Source organism: Oncorhynchus nerka, linkage group LG25 (genome assembly GCF_034236695.1).
Source record: "Oncorhynchus nerka isolate Pitt River linkage group LG25, Oner_Uvic_2.0, whole genome shotgun sequence".
Taxonomy (NCBI): Eukaryota; Metazoa; Chordata; class Actinopteri; order Salmoniformes; family Salmonidae; genus Oncorhynchus; species Oncorhynchus nerka.
In genome coordinates this window covers 15016595-15031701 of record NC_088420.1, presented here as the reverse complement: position 1 = coordinate 15031701, position 15107 = coordinate 15016595, and the positions used below count along the sequence as shown (strand labels likewise).

The 15107-nt window shown below is 41.6% G+C and overlaps 1 protein-coding gene and 1 non-coding gene across 3 annotated transcripts in view; both read left to right on the top strand.

The window, feature by feature from the left end:
- The window catches only part of elovl1b (ELOVL fatty acid elongase 1b), a 29173-nt gene that overhangs the window by 10418 nt on the left and 3648 nt on the right, over positions 1-15107 (top strand). Inside the window, exon 1 of one of the 2 annotated variants that reach the window (XM_029633638.2) lies at positions 8377-8585. The exons of the other annotated variant lie outside the window; for it this stretch is intronic. The gene's annotated coding sequence lies outside the window, so the exon portion shown is untranslated. Of the gene's footprint in view, positions 1-8376; positions 8586-15107 lie in introns of those variants that run through there. 2 annotated transcript variants of the gene reach the window in all.
- On the top strand, positions 13048-13102 carry LOC115109827 (U7 small nuclear RNA). The gene has a single exon (XR_003860569.1). It is a non-coding gene; the product is annotated as a U7 small nuclear RNA (small nuclear RNA).

Here is a 15107-nt window from a genome sequence, read left to right as displayed (position 1 = left end):
ACACCCCAGGCCAGCAGGGAACAGAGGTGAGTTAGTGCTGCAGTTTATGCTGACTGACTTACAGCATTGTGGTATGAGAGGCCAATCAGGTGTTTCAATCAAGTAGAGCTGCACATTTTGGGGAACTTTCAGAGGTGGAAACTTTCCATGGGAATATATGGGAAATATGCTAAATAATATTAATAATAAATGTGGATGTTTTTTTGCATTGGATATATTTACCATATCATATGGATACAAACAAACCATTTGACCTTTCCATAAGAAGACATAATTGCAAATGATTAAATCCTTCCAATAGAAAAAAAACAACCATTTAGTTACAAATTTTACTTTAATTAAAGGAGATAACTCTTCACATGGGATGACTTCACTGAACAACAAAAGAAAGGATCACATCTCCCAAAAACGTTTTCAACATACGTCTGTAAAATGATAGTCTAGAAACTAAAGCTTTGGTTGTCATCCTCTCAGGCTTCCATTTCTTCTCCCTGGACCTCCTCAATGTCCAGCTCTTGAACATCAGACTCTGAGGCCTCATCTTCACTGTCACTTTCCAACCTTGTTGAGGATGGCTCGTTGTCAGGCTCAAAAAGCTTCAAATTTGCCCGGCTGGCCACCAATTGTTCAACCCTTGTATTGGTCAGTCTGTTGAGTGCTTGGGTGTGTGTGTTCCCAAACAAGGACCAGTTGCGCTCTGAGGCAGCTGATGTTGGTGGGATTTGGAGGCTGATGGAGGCAACAGGGGAAAGAGCCTCAGATCCACAAAGTCCCTTCCACCAGGTAGCTGATGAGATATGTTGGCACCACTGCCATTTTGCATCTGCATCCCGATGCCCTTGCTTGGAAGTGTACTTTGCCAGACTGCCAAGAACCTTGCCCTCATCCAGGCCAAAGTGGCGAGACACGGTAGTGATGACACCATAGGCCTTGTTGATCTCTGCACCAGACAGGATATTCTTGCCAGCATACGTGGCATCCAACATGCACGCTGCGGCATGTATGAGCTTCAGTCAGAAGTCTTTTTGATGTATTTCAGAACTGCAGTTTCCTCTGCTTGGAGCAACAGTGAAGTGGGCAGGGCAGTACGAATTTATTCTCTTACATCTGTAAGCAGAGTCTGAACATCAGACAGGATGGCATTGTCTCCCTCAATCCGTGTAATGGCTACTGCTATAGGTTTCAGGAGTTTCAGGCTGCTTACCACTCCCAAAATACATCACCAGGTGGATCCTCTTGATGGGGCTGTCCTTACTGTCCATCTTGATGGGGCTGTCCACCATATTGATTTTTACTATTTTAAAATGGCCTTTGGCGAATGTGTGAATTTAAAACCAACTTTACCTCTGTCTTTTTAATACCGTGGATAAAATGGGGTATGCCAGGTGTAATCTCTGCCTGAAAGAGATCAATTATGCTAACATAATTATCTGGCTTTGTTGGCGCTTCCATATGGTCTATTTCTGATAAGCTACCCAGGACAGGACTGAAAACAGCCCATATTAATATATGTAACCTTAGAAATAAGGTTCATGAAGTCAATAACTTGCTAACATCAGATGTTTAAAAAAATAACTTTATTTAACTAGGCAAGTCAGTTAAGAACAAATTCTTATTTACAATGACTGCCTACCCCAGCCAAACCCTAACCCGGATGACTTGGGCCAATTGTTTGACACCCTATGGGACTCCCAATCACAGCCTGGAATCGAACCAGGGTCTGTAGTGATACCTCTAGCACTGAGATGCAGTGCCTTAGACCGCTGTGCCACTTGGGAGCCCAAATAAGATGAGAAGATTCATATAATAGCCATTTCTGTGACTCACTTAGATAATTAATTTGATGATATAGCAATAAAAGGATATAACATCTATAGAAGAGACAGGAATGCTTATGGGGAGGTATTACTGTGTATATATATTCAGAGCCATATCTCTGTAATGCTTACAGAAGATGTTATGTCAAGTGTTGATGAGGTGTTGTAATTGTAATTGGTTAAACAAGTTTTTCCAACAGTATGCTAAGAGCTGGCAGCAAGCTGATAGGCCTGCTGTTAGAACCAGTAAAGGCCACTTTACCACTCTTGGGTAGCGGAATTACTTTGGCTTCCCTCCAGGCCTGCGGACAAAGACTTTCCTCTAGGCTCAGATTAAAGATAGGAGTGGCTATAGAGTCAGCTTCCATCCTCAGTAGCTTTCCATCTACGTTGTCAATGCCAGGAGGTTTGTCATTATTGATTGATAACAAAAAAATAATTCCTAAGTGGGCAAACAGGCTGAAAATGCCAACAATGAACAGTGAGCCATCGTACTCATGTATACAAAAACAAATAATTAAAGAAAAGCATTCTAAATTTACATTTTGTAAAGTTAGTGCGGAAGAGGTGGAAAAATTGTTATTGATCAATAATGACAAACCTCCTGGCATTGACAACTGAGGTAGCTGACTCTATAGCCATTCCTATCTGAGCATAGAGGAAAGTATTTGTCCTCAGGCCTGGAGGGAAGCCAAAGTCATTCCGCTACCCAAGAGTGGTAAAGCGGCCTTTACTGGTTCTAACAGCAGACCTGCCAGTTCTTAGTATACTGTTGGCATTTTCTTTTGACCAATTACAATGCTATTTCTCTGTAAACAAAGGAACAACAGACTTTTAGCATGCTTAGAGAGAAGGGCACTCCACATGTACTGCACTGACACACATGACTGATGATTGGTTAAAATATATTGATAATAAGAAGATTGTGGGAGCTGTACTGTTATATTTCAGTGCAGCCTTTGATATTATTGACCATAACCTGTTGTTGAAAACTTTTGTGACTTTTCAACCTCTGCCATATCGTGGAATCGAATCAAACTTTGTCACATGCACCGAATACACCGACAACCGGTGTAGACCTTACCATGAAATACTTACTTACAAGCCCTTAACCAGCAATGCAATTCAAGAAAGAGTTAAGAAAATATTTACCAAACTAACAAAAGTAATACAATACAGTATCGAGGCTATATTCATAGGGTACTGAGCCAATGTGCGGGGGTACAGGTTAGTCAAGGTAATGTGTACATGTAGGTAGGGTTAAAATGACTATGCATAGATAAAGCAGCAGTGTAAAAACAAATGACCTCCCCCCTTTTGGTCCTAGACTTGGCGCTCTGGTACTGCTTGCTGTGCGGTAGCAGAGAGAATGTTCTATCTAATAGAACTCAGAGGGTTTTCTTTAATGGAAGCTTCTCTAATGTCAAACATGTCAAGTGTGGTGTACCACAGGACAGCTCTCTAGGCTCTCTACTATTTTCTATTTTTTTCCAATGACCTGCCACTGGCATTTAAACAAAGCATGTGTGTTTACGTATGCTGATGATTCAACCATATAAGTATCAGCCAACAACAGCTAATAATAAGTCACGAAAACCCTTAACAAAGAGTTGCAATCTGTTTTGGAATGGGTGGCTAGCAATAAACAGTATTGGAAAAAGTACCCAATTGTTATACTTGCATAAAAGTAAAGATACCTTTTTAAAAGAAAATGACTCCAGTGAAAGTCACCCAGTAAATTATGCTTAAGTAGTTAAAGTATAAATAATAATTTCAAATTCCTTATATTAAGCAAAGCAGATTTTTTTTCTCCCAGGTACGAATAGCCAGGGGCACACTTCAACAGTCAGACAATTTACAAATGAAGCATTTGTGTTTAGTGAATTTGCCAGATCAGAGGCAGTAAGGATGACCAGGGATGTTCTTTTGATAAGTGTTTGAATTAGACAATTTTCCTGTCCTGCTAAGTGTTCAAAATGTACCGAGTACTTTTGGGTGTCGGAGAAAATGTAAGGAGTAAAAGGTACATTATTTTCTTTAGGAATGTAGTGGAGTTAAAGTTGTCAAAAATATAAATAGTAAAAGTACAGATACCCTAAAAAACAACTTAAGTGGTACTTTTACACCACTGGTAATGAAATGGTCCTGAACATCTCGAAAACTAAGAGCATTGTATTTGTTTCCCTAAGTTTTAGACCTCAGTGGAATCTGGTAATGAATGGTGTGGCTGTTGATCAAGTTGAGGGGAATAAATGACTTGTTACCTTAAATTGTAAACTTTCATTGTCAAAACATACAGTGCATTTAGAAAGTATTCTGACCCCCTGACTTTTTCCGCATTTTGTTACGTTACAGCCTTATTCTAAAATGTATTGTTTTTTTCCCTCATCAATCTACACACAATGTCAAAGCAAAAACAGGTTTTTAGAAATGTTTCAAATGTATTAAAAATAGAAAACAACTGATATTTACATAGGTATTCAGACCCTTTACTCAGTACTTTGTTGAAGCACCTTTGGCAGCGATTACAGTCTCGAGTCTTCTTGGTTATGACGCTACAAAATTGGCACACCTGTATTTGGGAAATTTCTCCCATTGTTCTCTGCAGATCCTCTCAAGCTCTGTCATGTTGGATGGGGAACATCGCTGCACAGCTTTTTTCAGATTTCTCCAGAGATGTTCGAACAGGTTCAAGCTTGGGTACTGGCTGGGCCACTCAAGAACATTGAGTGGCCACTCCAGCGTTGTCTTGGCTGTGTGCTTAGGGTCCTTGTCCTATTGGAAGGTGAACCTTCGCCCCAGTCTAAAGGTCCTGAGCGCTCTGGAGCAGGTTTTCATCAATGATCTCTCTGTACTTTGCTCTGTTCATCTTTCCCTCGATCCTACCTAGTCTCCCAGTCCCTGCCGCTGAAAAACATCCCCACAGCATGATGCTGCCACCACCATGCTTCACCGAAGACATGGTGCCAGGTTTCCTCCAGATGTGACGCTTGGTATTCAGGCAAAAGAGTTATTGGTTTCTAATCTAAGTAAGTACTCAGACCAGAGAATCTTGTTGCTCTGAGAGTCCTTTAGGTGCCTTTTGGCAAACTCCAAGCGGGCTGTCATGTGCCTTTTACTGAGGAGTGGCTTCCTTCTGGCCACTCTGCCATAAAGGCCTGACTGGTGGAGTGCTGCAGAGGTGGTTGTCCTTCTGCAAGGTTCTCCCATCTCCACAGAGGGACTTTGGAGCTCTGTGACCATCAGGTTCTCCATTTAAGAATGATGGAGGCCACTGTGTTCTTGGGGACCTTCAATGCTGCAGAAATGTTTTAGTACGGTGCCTCGACACAATCAGGTCTCGGACCTCCACGGAGAATTCCTTCGATCTCATGGCTTGGTTTTTGCTCTGACATGCACTGTCAACTGTGAAACTTTATATAGACAGGTGTGTGTGCTTTTCCAAATCATGTCCAATCAATTGAATTTACCACAGGTGGACATCTCAAGGATGATCAATGGAAGCAGGATGTCCCTGAGCAGAATTTTGAGTCTCATAGCAAAGGGTCTGAATACTTATGTAAATAAGGTATTTCAGTTTTTTTATTTGAAATACATTTGCAAACATTTCTAAACCTGTTTTTGCTTTGTGATTAGAGGACATTGTGTGTAGACGGATGATAAAACGTTTTTTAGAATAAGGCTGTAATGTAACAAAATGTGAAAAGGGAAGGTGTCTGAATACTTTCAATGTGGCACTGTCATAGGATGCCACTTTTCCAACAAGTAAGTTCATCAAATTTCTGCTCTGCTAGAGCTGCCACGGTCAACTGTAAGTGCTGTTATTGTGAAATGGGAAAAGTCTAGGAGCAACACCGGCTCAGCCGTGAAGTGGTAGGCCACACAAGCACAGAACGGGATCACCAAGTGCTGAAGCACGTAGTGCGTAAAAATCATCTGTCCTCGGTTGCAACACTCCCTACTGAGTTCTAAACTTCCTCTGGAAGCAACGTCAGCACAAGAACTGTTCGTCGGGAACTTCATGAAATGGGTTTCCATGGCCGTTCAGCCGCACACAGCCTAAGATCATCATGCGCAATGCCAAGCATCGGCTGGAGTGGTTTAAAGCTAGCCTCCATTGGACTCTGAAGTAGTGGAAACATGTTCTTTGGAGTGATAAATCGTGCTTCACTATCTGGCAGTCCAACAGACGAATCTGGGTTTGGCGGATGCCAGGAGAACGCTGCCTGTCTGAATGCATAGTGCCAACTGTAAAGTTTGGTGGAGGATAAATATTGGTCTGGGGCTGTTTTTCATGGTTCGGGCTAGGCCCCTTAGTTCCAGTTAAGGGAAATCTTAACCCTACAGCATACAATGACATTCTAGATGATTCTGTGCTTCTGACTTTGGGGTAACAGTTTGGGAAGGCCCTTTCCTGTTTCAGCATGACAATGCCCCCTTACACAAAGCGAGGCCCATAGAGAAATGGTTTGTTGAGATCGGTGTGGAAGAACTTGACTGGCCTGCACAGAGCCCTGACCTCAACCCCGTCGAACACCTTTGGGAAGAATTTGAGCGCCGACTGCAAGCCAGGCCTAATCGCCCAACATCAGTGCCAGACCGCACTATGCTGGCTGAATGGAAGCAAGTCTCTGCAATGTTCCAACAACTAGTGGATAGTCTTCACAGAAGAGTGGAGGCTGTTATAGCAGCAAAGGGGGGACCAACCAACCATGATTTTTGAATGAGATGTTCAACGAGCAGTGTACACATACTTTTGGTCCTGTAGTGTAAATTCAATGGTTGTAAAGATGGGGAGAGGTCTGTCCATAATAGAAATGCTCTGCTTTTTTGACACCACACTCCACAAAGCAAGTCCTGCAGGCTCTAGTTTTATCTTATCTTTATTATTGTCCAGTCACATGGTCAAGTGCTGCAAAGAAAGACCTATTTAAGCTGCAGCTGGCCCAGAACAGAGCGGCACATCTTGTAATTAAATGGCTAATATTAATACTATGCAAGGAAGTATCTTGGCTAAGAGTTGAGGAAAGACTCACTGCTTCACTTTTAGTTTTTCTAAGAAACGTGTTAGAAATTCCAAATAGTTTTGCATAGTCAACTTACACACGGCACTGACACACTTACCCCCCCCCCCCCCCCCAGACATGTCACCAGGGGTCTTTTCAGGTCCAAAACAAATTCAAGGAAACAAACCAAAAAACACTTGTCTTATATTTATTTATACAAAATGTAGGACCCCAGTAAGACTAGATGTTGGCGTTGGCTAATGCGGATCCTAAGAACTCCTAAACTAATCAAATCCCTTGGGACAACGCAACAGGTAAACCCGTCTCTGTCCACAGATAGGTCAGACAAGTACATCTACACAACTATTAACAGTTGATTGGACTAGGGTGCCAGTTGTGATGCACACTTTTAGTCACGACTAAGTACCTCATTTAAGTAGATTGATGTTAGATAAAATATTAGAGCAGTACTTGACGAGTGTCCTTCGCTCTCAGTTAGGGGTGGCTTGTTTGACAAATATTTTACATCACAAAGGATCTGAGAGCTTGCTTAAAGTAGAGAGGAATTTGTAGGCTACTTAACCTGTTAATATACAACTAAAGGGTGGAGTGTGTCCGACTCCCACCTGACTGTTCTGTATGGCCTATGCCTGGAAAGGTACGTGAGTGTGTGTGCTGCACATGTTTGTTCTAGAGGGAGAATGAGCGTCATAACTACATAGCTTTAAAGATTGTCTCAATATCTGTTCCTCCTTTTAAAACTGGGCTTGGTAGGGAGATCAGACTCTGATTTCATATGCGTGAGAGCAAGCAGAACGTACTTACAATATACTTACATATTTGCCAGTAAGTCACTGTCTTCCTGTAGGAGCCATAATGGCCTTATCTATGCTATCAGATTTATCAACCAGCCTTGAGTAAACCGTAGAATTATACTTTTTATGTTCCAACTGGTCTTTTCCTCATTGGTGTTCAGTCTCCAGAATAAGTATTCCATGTTGTTTGATGAACAATACAATTTTTAAATTACATTTTGGAAAGCCCCTATGATTGTTTTTGTAAGTGTCATTTTGGTAATGACTTTGACTTCCAGTCCAGATGGAGGGTGAAATGGATGTTAGCTTTGCTTTCGGGGTGTTGGCTGGGGAAAGAGACTAGCGGCACAACAACAGTCTCCACTGATTTCTCCCCGCTGTGTATGAGAATAATATAATCAGCCCACCCCCTAGGAGAGAAACCTGCAGGATGATGCCATATTCTGCTGTATTTAGCTTTGAGAGAGGGGGGAGGATGGAGGTAAGAGGGGAAGGGGCAACTCCTGTCAGACCAGGGTTGTGGTCACAGCTGAGGTTTTCACACTGCCGGTTGAAATACAAGGCCAGCTTCCTCTTGTTTTCACTCTCTTAACCACCCAGCTTGCATTTACACTGACACATATACACTCCTCCCTCTCTCCCTCTCTCTCTCTCTCTCTCTCTCTCTCTCTCTCTCTCTCTCTTTCTGAACTCGTTATTCATTCACTGTGTGTGTGCGTCACGGTGGGTGGGGAGGACAGCAGTACCAGTCACACTTCATCCGTTTTCTCTGTCTCACTCACTCCTGCTTCCTCTTTCACTCCCTTTCTCTCTCCCTTGACTGCTATCCTGGCGCTTCTCTCCAAAAGGAGCAAGCAAGCTAGCTGTGCTCTTTAGTGTTGGTGTCCACACTGGCCTCCTTTAGCCCGCTCTGAGGTGAACAAGAAATAAACCACATCAAAGACGAGGTAAGTCTGCTCACTTAGCACCAGATGGAGTACCCAGGAAACGAACCCTAACGTCTTCTCCCCCTTTATCTAATTTTGGCACGTTTGTTGAGCTAATGGTTTGGGTTTGTTTCCCTAAGTGGGTTTTTAGGTCTTGTGTTTACGTTATCTCTTCAGGGAATGCCTATATTATGTGTCTTAACAAGCTGGGGTAAACACACAGATGTTGTTTTGACTTTGAAAACCCAGTGTGTGTGCGTACAGTAGGTAGAGCATCCCTGCCAACACTTCTGTTAAAGGCCCAGTACAGTCAAAAACGTGATTTTTCTGTGTTTTTATATATATTCCCACACTGAGGTTGGAATAATACTGTGAAAATTATGATTATGCACTTTTTTTAGTGTAAGTAAAAATACATTTCAGCCTGTTTTGTTGGTATGGAGTAAATTGAGTTAATAGACCAGTAAGAAAGAGTTTCAAACCTCTCTGCCAATAACCGCTAGTTTTCAGTTCCCCCCCCACTCCACCCAGACCACTCCCAGACAGCCTTAGAAAAATGATTGCTTGAGAAATTGTTCTTTGCTAATAATCTATTTTTGTTTATTTTTGACCATTTTAATTGAAAACAATCACAGTAAGTTACATAATTGTTAACCAGAAATAAATGTATATAGAAATAAAAACGTCTGCATTAGGCCTTTAAACATAAGCTGCACTGTGTTTTTTCTAATTGGCTCCTCCCTCTCTCCCTGCGGACGTTTTTTACCCCTCCCCTCTGTCGTTTTGTTCATCATGAACTCTAACCCTTTGAACAAGGCTCCTTTTTTCATCACTATGATTAATTGACAGGCTTCCCATAACACATGCATTTTCCCCACCCTTTCCACTGTGCTACTCTTCCCTGCAAGTTATAAAAGAGGCACTTAGTCGGCGATTTGAAGTTATTCCTAAACCAAGATTTATTCCCACCTATTACCAGCGTCACAATTCTGTTCTGGGTTTTCTATGTCAATAGTGTAGTCACAGAGAATTGTATCTGGTCAAGGTCTCGAGATGGCTGATCATCACACGATAGGTTGATAGTTTTGAGGAAAGATACACTCCCTCCATTCTGGAACGGAGAGGGATGAGGTGATCTGACAGTCTCCTCCCTCCTGGTTTATGGCTGTTAACTGTGTAGCCCTGTTGACTGGAATACCAAAAAGAGCTACATTTAATTGGCTTCATCTGTCTGTCCGCTTTACAGTTAGCTATGCCTATATGGCGTTTCTTTCATGGAATTGAGGTAGTGTTTATCATATATGCACAGTCACTTTAACTATACATTCATGTACATACTACCTCAATTGGCCCGACCAACCAGTGCTCCCGCACATTGGCTAACCGGGCTATCTGCATTGTGTCCCACCCACCACCTGCCAACCGCTACTGCTCTGTTCTTCATATATGCATAGTCACTTTAACCATATCTACGTGTACATACTACCTCAATCAGCCTGACTAACCGGTGTCTGTATGTAACCTCACTACTGTATATAGCCTGTCTACTTTATATAGCCTGTCTACTGTATATAGCCTGTCTTTTTACTGTTGTTTTATGTCTATACTTACCTATTGTTCACCTAATACCTTTTTTTGTACTATTGGTAAGAGCTTGTAAGTAAGCATTTCACTATAAGGTCTACCTGTTGTATTCGGCGCACGTGACAAATAACCTTAGATTTGATTAGTGTAGTGCTTGGACTTTGACTCTGGTCAGGGTGATGGGAAGTGTCACCTTGTGATCAACCACAGTGCTAGTGGAACGATTATTGCTGACTTAGTAGTCACAACACCATGAGGAAATTCTCCTGGAAGTCTTTACAGTAGCAGTCAGAATGCTTTGTTACAATGTGACTGTGGAGTTTAAAAGTGTTTGTAGGGAGCTCATGGGATTGGTATGTCTGGACTCTTGAGACATTTCCGTAGAGTGAGGTTGCCAGATTGAAGTGATGGCACTGTCAGATCAGAACTGAAGGACTACTGTTATCGCACATTGTTTTAAAGTGAATCGAACAAATATGAACAGTGTCACAGTCCTCTGCTGCTGTACCGCTCAGTCAAGTTGAACTACTAGATTCTGTTGGATGGTTTGGTGTTGCTAAAGGTTGGAATTAATGTCCTGACTGAGATTTTCCTATCCGTAGTTGTGGTTGTTTGCTTTAGTCTAGATACATTTATAGACGTGTACAAGAAGCCAAAAGGGTAAAAATAAATATCCTGAATATTCCTCTCATTAGGTTATTGGCCTGTCTACCTTCTCTGGTCTCTGACAGAAGAATGGGGTGTCTCTAGTCTCTCCGATGTTCTTTGGATATCTCCACTATGGCTATTGTACAGGTTTATTTCCTCCTCGCTGGTCTGTCTCTTTCTTTGGTGCCTTCGGATGTGGATTGAAAGAATCGTGTTGTGTTCTCCTGTGTCTGGTTAGGTCCCTCTTAGCCACAAGACGAGCCCCTGACACTATACATTCTCATACTCACACAGAGGCGTTCAGGTTTTTGACTAGAAAGATTGGCAATGCAAACTGCCCCTCTGTGTGCAATACTCAGATCTCTGGTGGTGAATTCCATTCAGTAAAATCCAGTTCTTCAGTGAGATTTTTAACAAATCACATGTCTGTTCAGGGTTATACACACTTGCTTTTGAGCAGATACGGCGTTTTAGGTAATGTTGTCTTGGGGGTTATGTTGAATATATTTTTGTCAAAGTAGAGGGGCACGGCAGAATAGGCTTAAAGTAGTGGCGGCAGGGAGCCTAGTGGTTAGAGGGGAGGGGCGGCAGGGAGCCTAGTGGTTAGAGCGTTGGGCCAGTTTTTTATTTTATTTATTTGACCTTTATTTAACTAGGCAAGTCAGTTAAGAACAAATTCTAATTTTCAATGACGGCCTGGGAACAGTGGGTTAACTGCCTGTTCAGGGGCAGAACGACAGATTTGTACCTTGTCAGCTCGGGGGTTTGAACTTGCAACCTTCCGGTTACTAGTCCAACGCTCTAACCACTAGGCTACCCTGATCAATCCCTGAACTGACAAGGTAAAAATCTGTCGGTCTGCCCCTGAACAAGGTAGTTAACCCACTGTTCACCGGTAGGCCGTCATTGTATATGAGAATTTGTTCTTAACTGACTTGCCTAGTTAAAGGTTTGGTCTTTGAGTCAGAAATTTAGGCAAGATGCCAAAACATTGTTCTATTTTCGTTTCCAAGTGGAAAGCGCAAAGAGGACTCAAAAAATAAATTAAAATGTACATTTTCTCATCTTCCTCGCATGGGTACACCGCAACCTTCTCCGATGCCACACTCAAACTAAGGACCAGTAGATTATCACTATCAATAGATATCTAACATTTGTCATAATGTTCACATGATCTCTTAATGTGCAAGTGTTACTCCTCTGATCAAGACAGACGATTGATGTCTGAATCTGCCCGAGTTAGAGGCACTGAGATGTGTGTTGTCACCACAGATATGAGGCACACCTGCCGACTCGCCTTGTTTTCAGGTTCCAAAGGAACAACAGCTATTTGTGTAAGAGCTTTCTGAAATTCTTCGTCTCTGGTCTAAATTAGCATGGAAATGAGAATCATACCGACAGGTGAGCACTCACTCCACAACCAGGAAACTCCCTGCCGGTGCGCTGTAAATCTGCATACAATGAACTTTGCCCTATATCACTTGTAGGCGCCCATGAAGCTTGGCTTTTCTGCTTGGAACACATCATGTGGTTTAGTAAATGCCAACCTCTGCCTTGGTTGCAGGCTTTTCCTTGAGGTTTTCACCTATTGCATCCATAATGTGACATGGCATGTGCATTTAAGTTCAAAGGCCTACATGTTCCGATTTCTCAGGAATGTTCTCATAATCACACATGGAGTCAAGACGATAGCGGTTTAGCCTGATATCCCCCTTGCCGTGTGGTTGTTATCGGTGTCCTTGAAGGTTCCAGGTGAACAAAATGTGCAGGTGATCTTAGCTGCTAGATTAGATCTCGCAAACTGGATATTCCTTTGCCTCTTCGAACATGTGCATTTGCTATACCTTCCCAGATGAAACAATACTACCGTTTTACTATAGAATACTACAGTACTTACTATAGAATTCTATAGTAAACTGTAGAATACTGTACTACACACTGTAGTATCCCTCGATCATGTGTAGTACTTACATGTTGTAGAATGCTGTAGTAAATACTACAGTTTTATCCACACAAAAAAAACACTGGTAAATGCTACTGTAGTGTCAGCAAAAACACCACACTTTTTAAAAAATTATAGTAAATAGTACAGTTTTTAATTTGCATAGACACTGCCCATTCCCCTCCCCATATCACAATTTGTGCCATCCATAAGTGAGAAACCTACATACCATATATTGTGTTCCGAAAAGAGCAGAAGCTCTGAATGATCCTTTCAGACCCCAGTCCCTGTAGCTACCTACATGTTATGGAAAATTATAGCTCTTTAGTATTTCTCTAGTAGGTTTCCTCAGGAGAAAGCCTCTACTTCTATGTCAAAGATAATAGAACAAAACTCTTTAGTATTTCTCTAGTAGCTTTCCTCATGAGAAATCCTCTACTTCTATGTTAAAGATAATAGAACAAAACTCTTTAGTATTTCTCTAGTAGGTTTCCTCAGGAGAAAGCCTCTACTTCTATGACAAAGATAATAGAACAAAACTCTTTAGTATTTCTCTAGTAGGTTTCCTCAGGAGAAAGCCTCTACTTCTATGACAAAGATAATAGAACAAAAACACTATAGTCTGCAACACCAAGACATTACAGTAAATACTACAGTACATTAATTACTATAGTATATATTATATTTTTTATTTTCCTACAGTATTTAGACTAGTTAACTGTAAATGCTACAGTAAACACTAGTGAGTACTACAGTAAAGTCTGCAAAAACACTACAATTAATACTAATGTATTTTTACCATACTATAGTATTTTCTTTATGTGAGTTGTGGCTAGTTGCTGGTAAACTACTCCAGACCTTTACCGGAGTTCAAGAGAAGTACAGATAATGCCAGTTAACTTTATATACAGATATGTGTGCAGGTTATATGATTTAAAGGCCATACATCTTATAGAAAGCCCTGTTGGTCTGAAAATGTCTGGTTGCTGATTTTTAAGTTCATAATCACTGTTACATAAAAATAACAAGAGACTGCATTCGGCTCATTGAGTACAGATGCTAAAGTAGATAGATGGAATGGCCTGCTATTCAACATACTTTAGAATATTGATGCTATCTGTGAGAGCTCCCTTTACCGAGTGTTGACCAGCTTTTCTTTGTCATCGATTCAACTCTGACGTGTATGTAAGTCACAGGTTATCGTTCACACCACATGAGCGAAATCATGTTGGGCAAAGTTTCAAACGGTGTTAAAGTGCATAAAGGACTAAATATTGACATGTACACAAAGCATTTATCTTGAATATTCCCTTTGGAAATCAGGTGTTGCTTGACATTCTTGCTGTATGAAAGACCTCCAGCCTAGTGTTTGGTTAATTGAAAGGGCTTCTTTCCGTGAGCATACCAGTGGATGGGAGCTGAGAGCGAACACTTCCCACTTGAACTATTGTTGTAATCATGAAGAGTCCCTCCGATTTCAACGATGTGTACACTTGACAATGTCTCCCATACTGATCCCTGTATGCTCAGACGTTACTGATTGTCATTCCATGTTGATTGTGTACTGTCTGTTCAGCTCTAAGGAAGAATATACGTTTTTGCTCTGTGTTAGACACTTTTCTATACTTTTTGCTGTTGCCCCCCTGTACATTCCAGTAGGCTGGATCATTACCTCCAATGGTGTTAGCTTAGGGTAGACTTTACTCCTACGGCAGGGAGAGCTCAGTGTAGCTTTTCTCTGAACAATGGATCCCTCTTGCTCCATAGTGGGGCAAGAATGCTACCGCACCCACACATCCCAGCTATTGACCAATAACATTGACGACATGCCCTATATGGAGTTGAGATTTGATACGGATGGGTTTTGTCAAGACTGCGCTCAGCCCCTGTGTACACTTTTTTATGTTACTGTATACACATTGTAGTCAGCCAATGTGTCGAGAGATTAGAAGTTTGAAGATTTTATACCAGTATTGATACTTGTAGTTCAGTTGTTGATATAAATTGCAGGTCGCTGAGTTCAGTCCAATTGTCCTTTATAACCCTAAGGTAAATGTGCCAGTCTGTGGAACACCTGTCTTCAGTCCAATTGTCCTTTATAACCCTAAGGTAAATGTGCCAGTCTGTGGAACACCTGTCTTCAGTCCAATTGTCCTTTATAACCCTAAGGTAAATGTGCCAGTCTGTAGAACACCTGTCTTCAGTCCAATTGTCCTTTATAACCCTAAGGTAAATGTGCCAGTCTGTGGAACACCGGTCTTCAGTCCAATTGTTCTTTTATAAACCTTGAGGTTAAACCGTCCCACCTGTGTTATGCTGTTTGTTCCCAGACGTAACATGTTGGTAAATAAGCCTGTTTGATCTCTCTC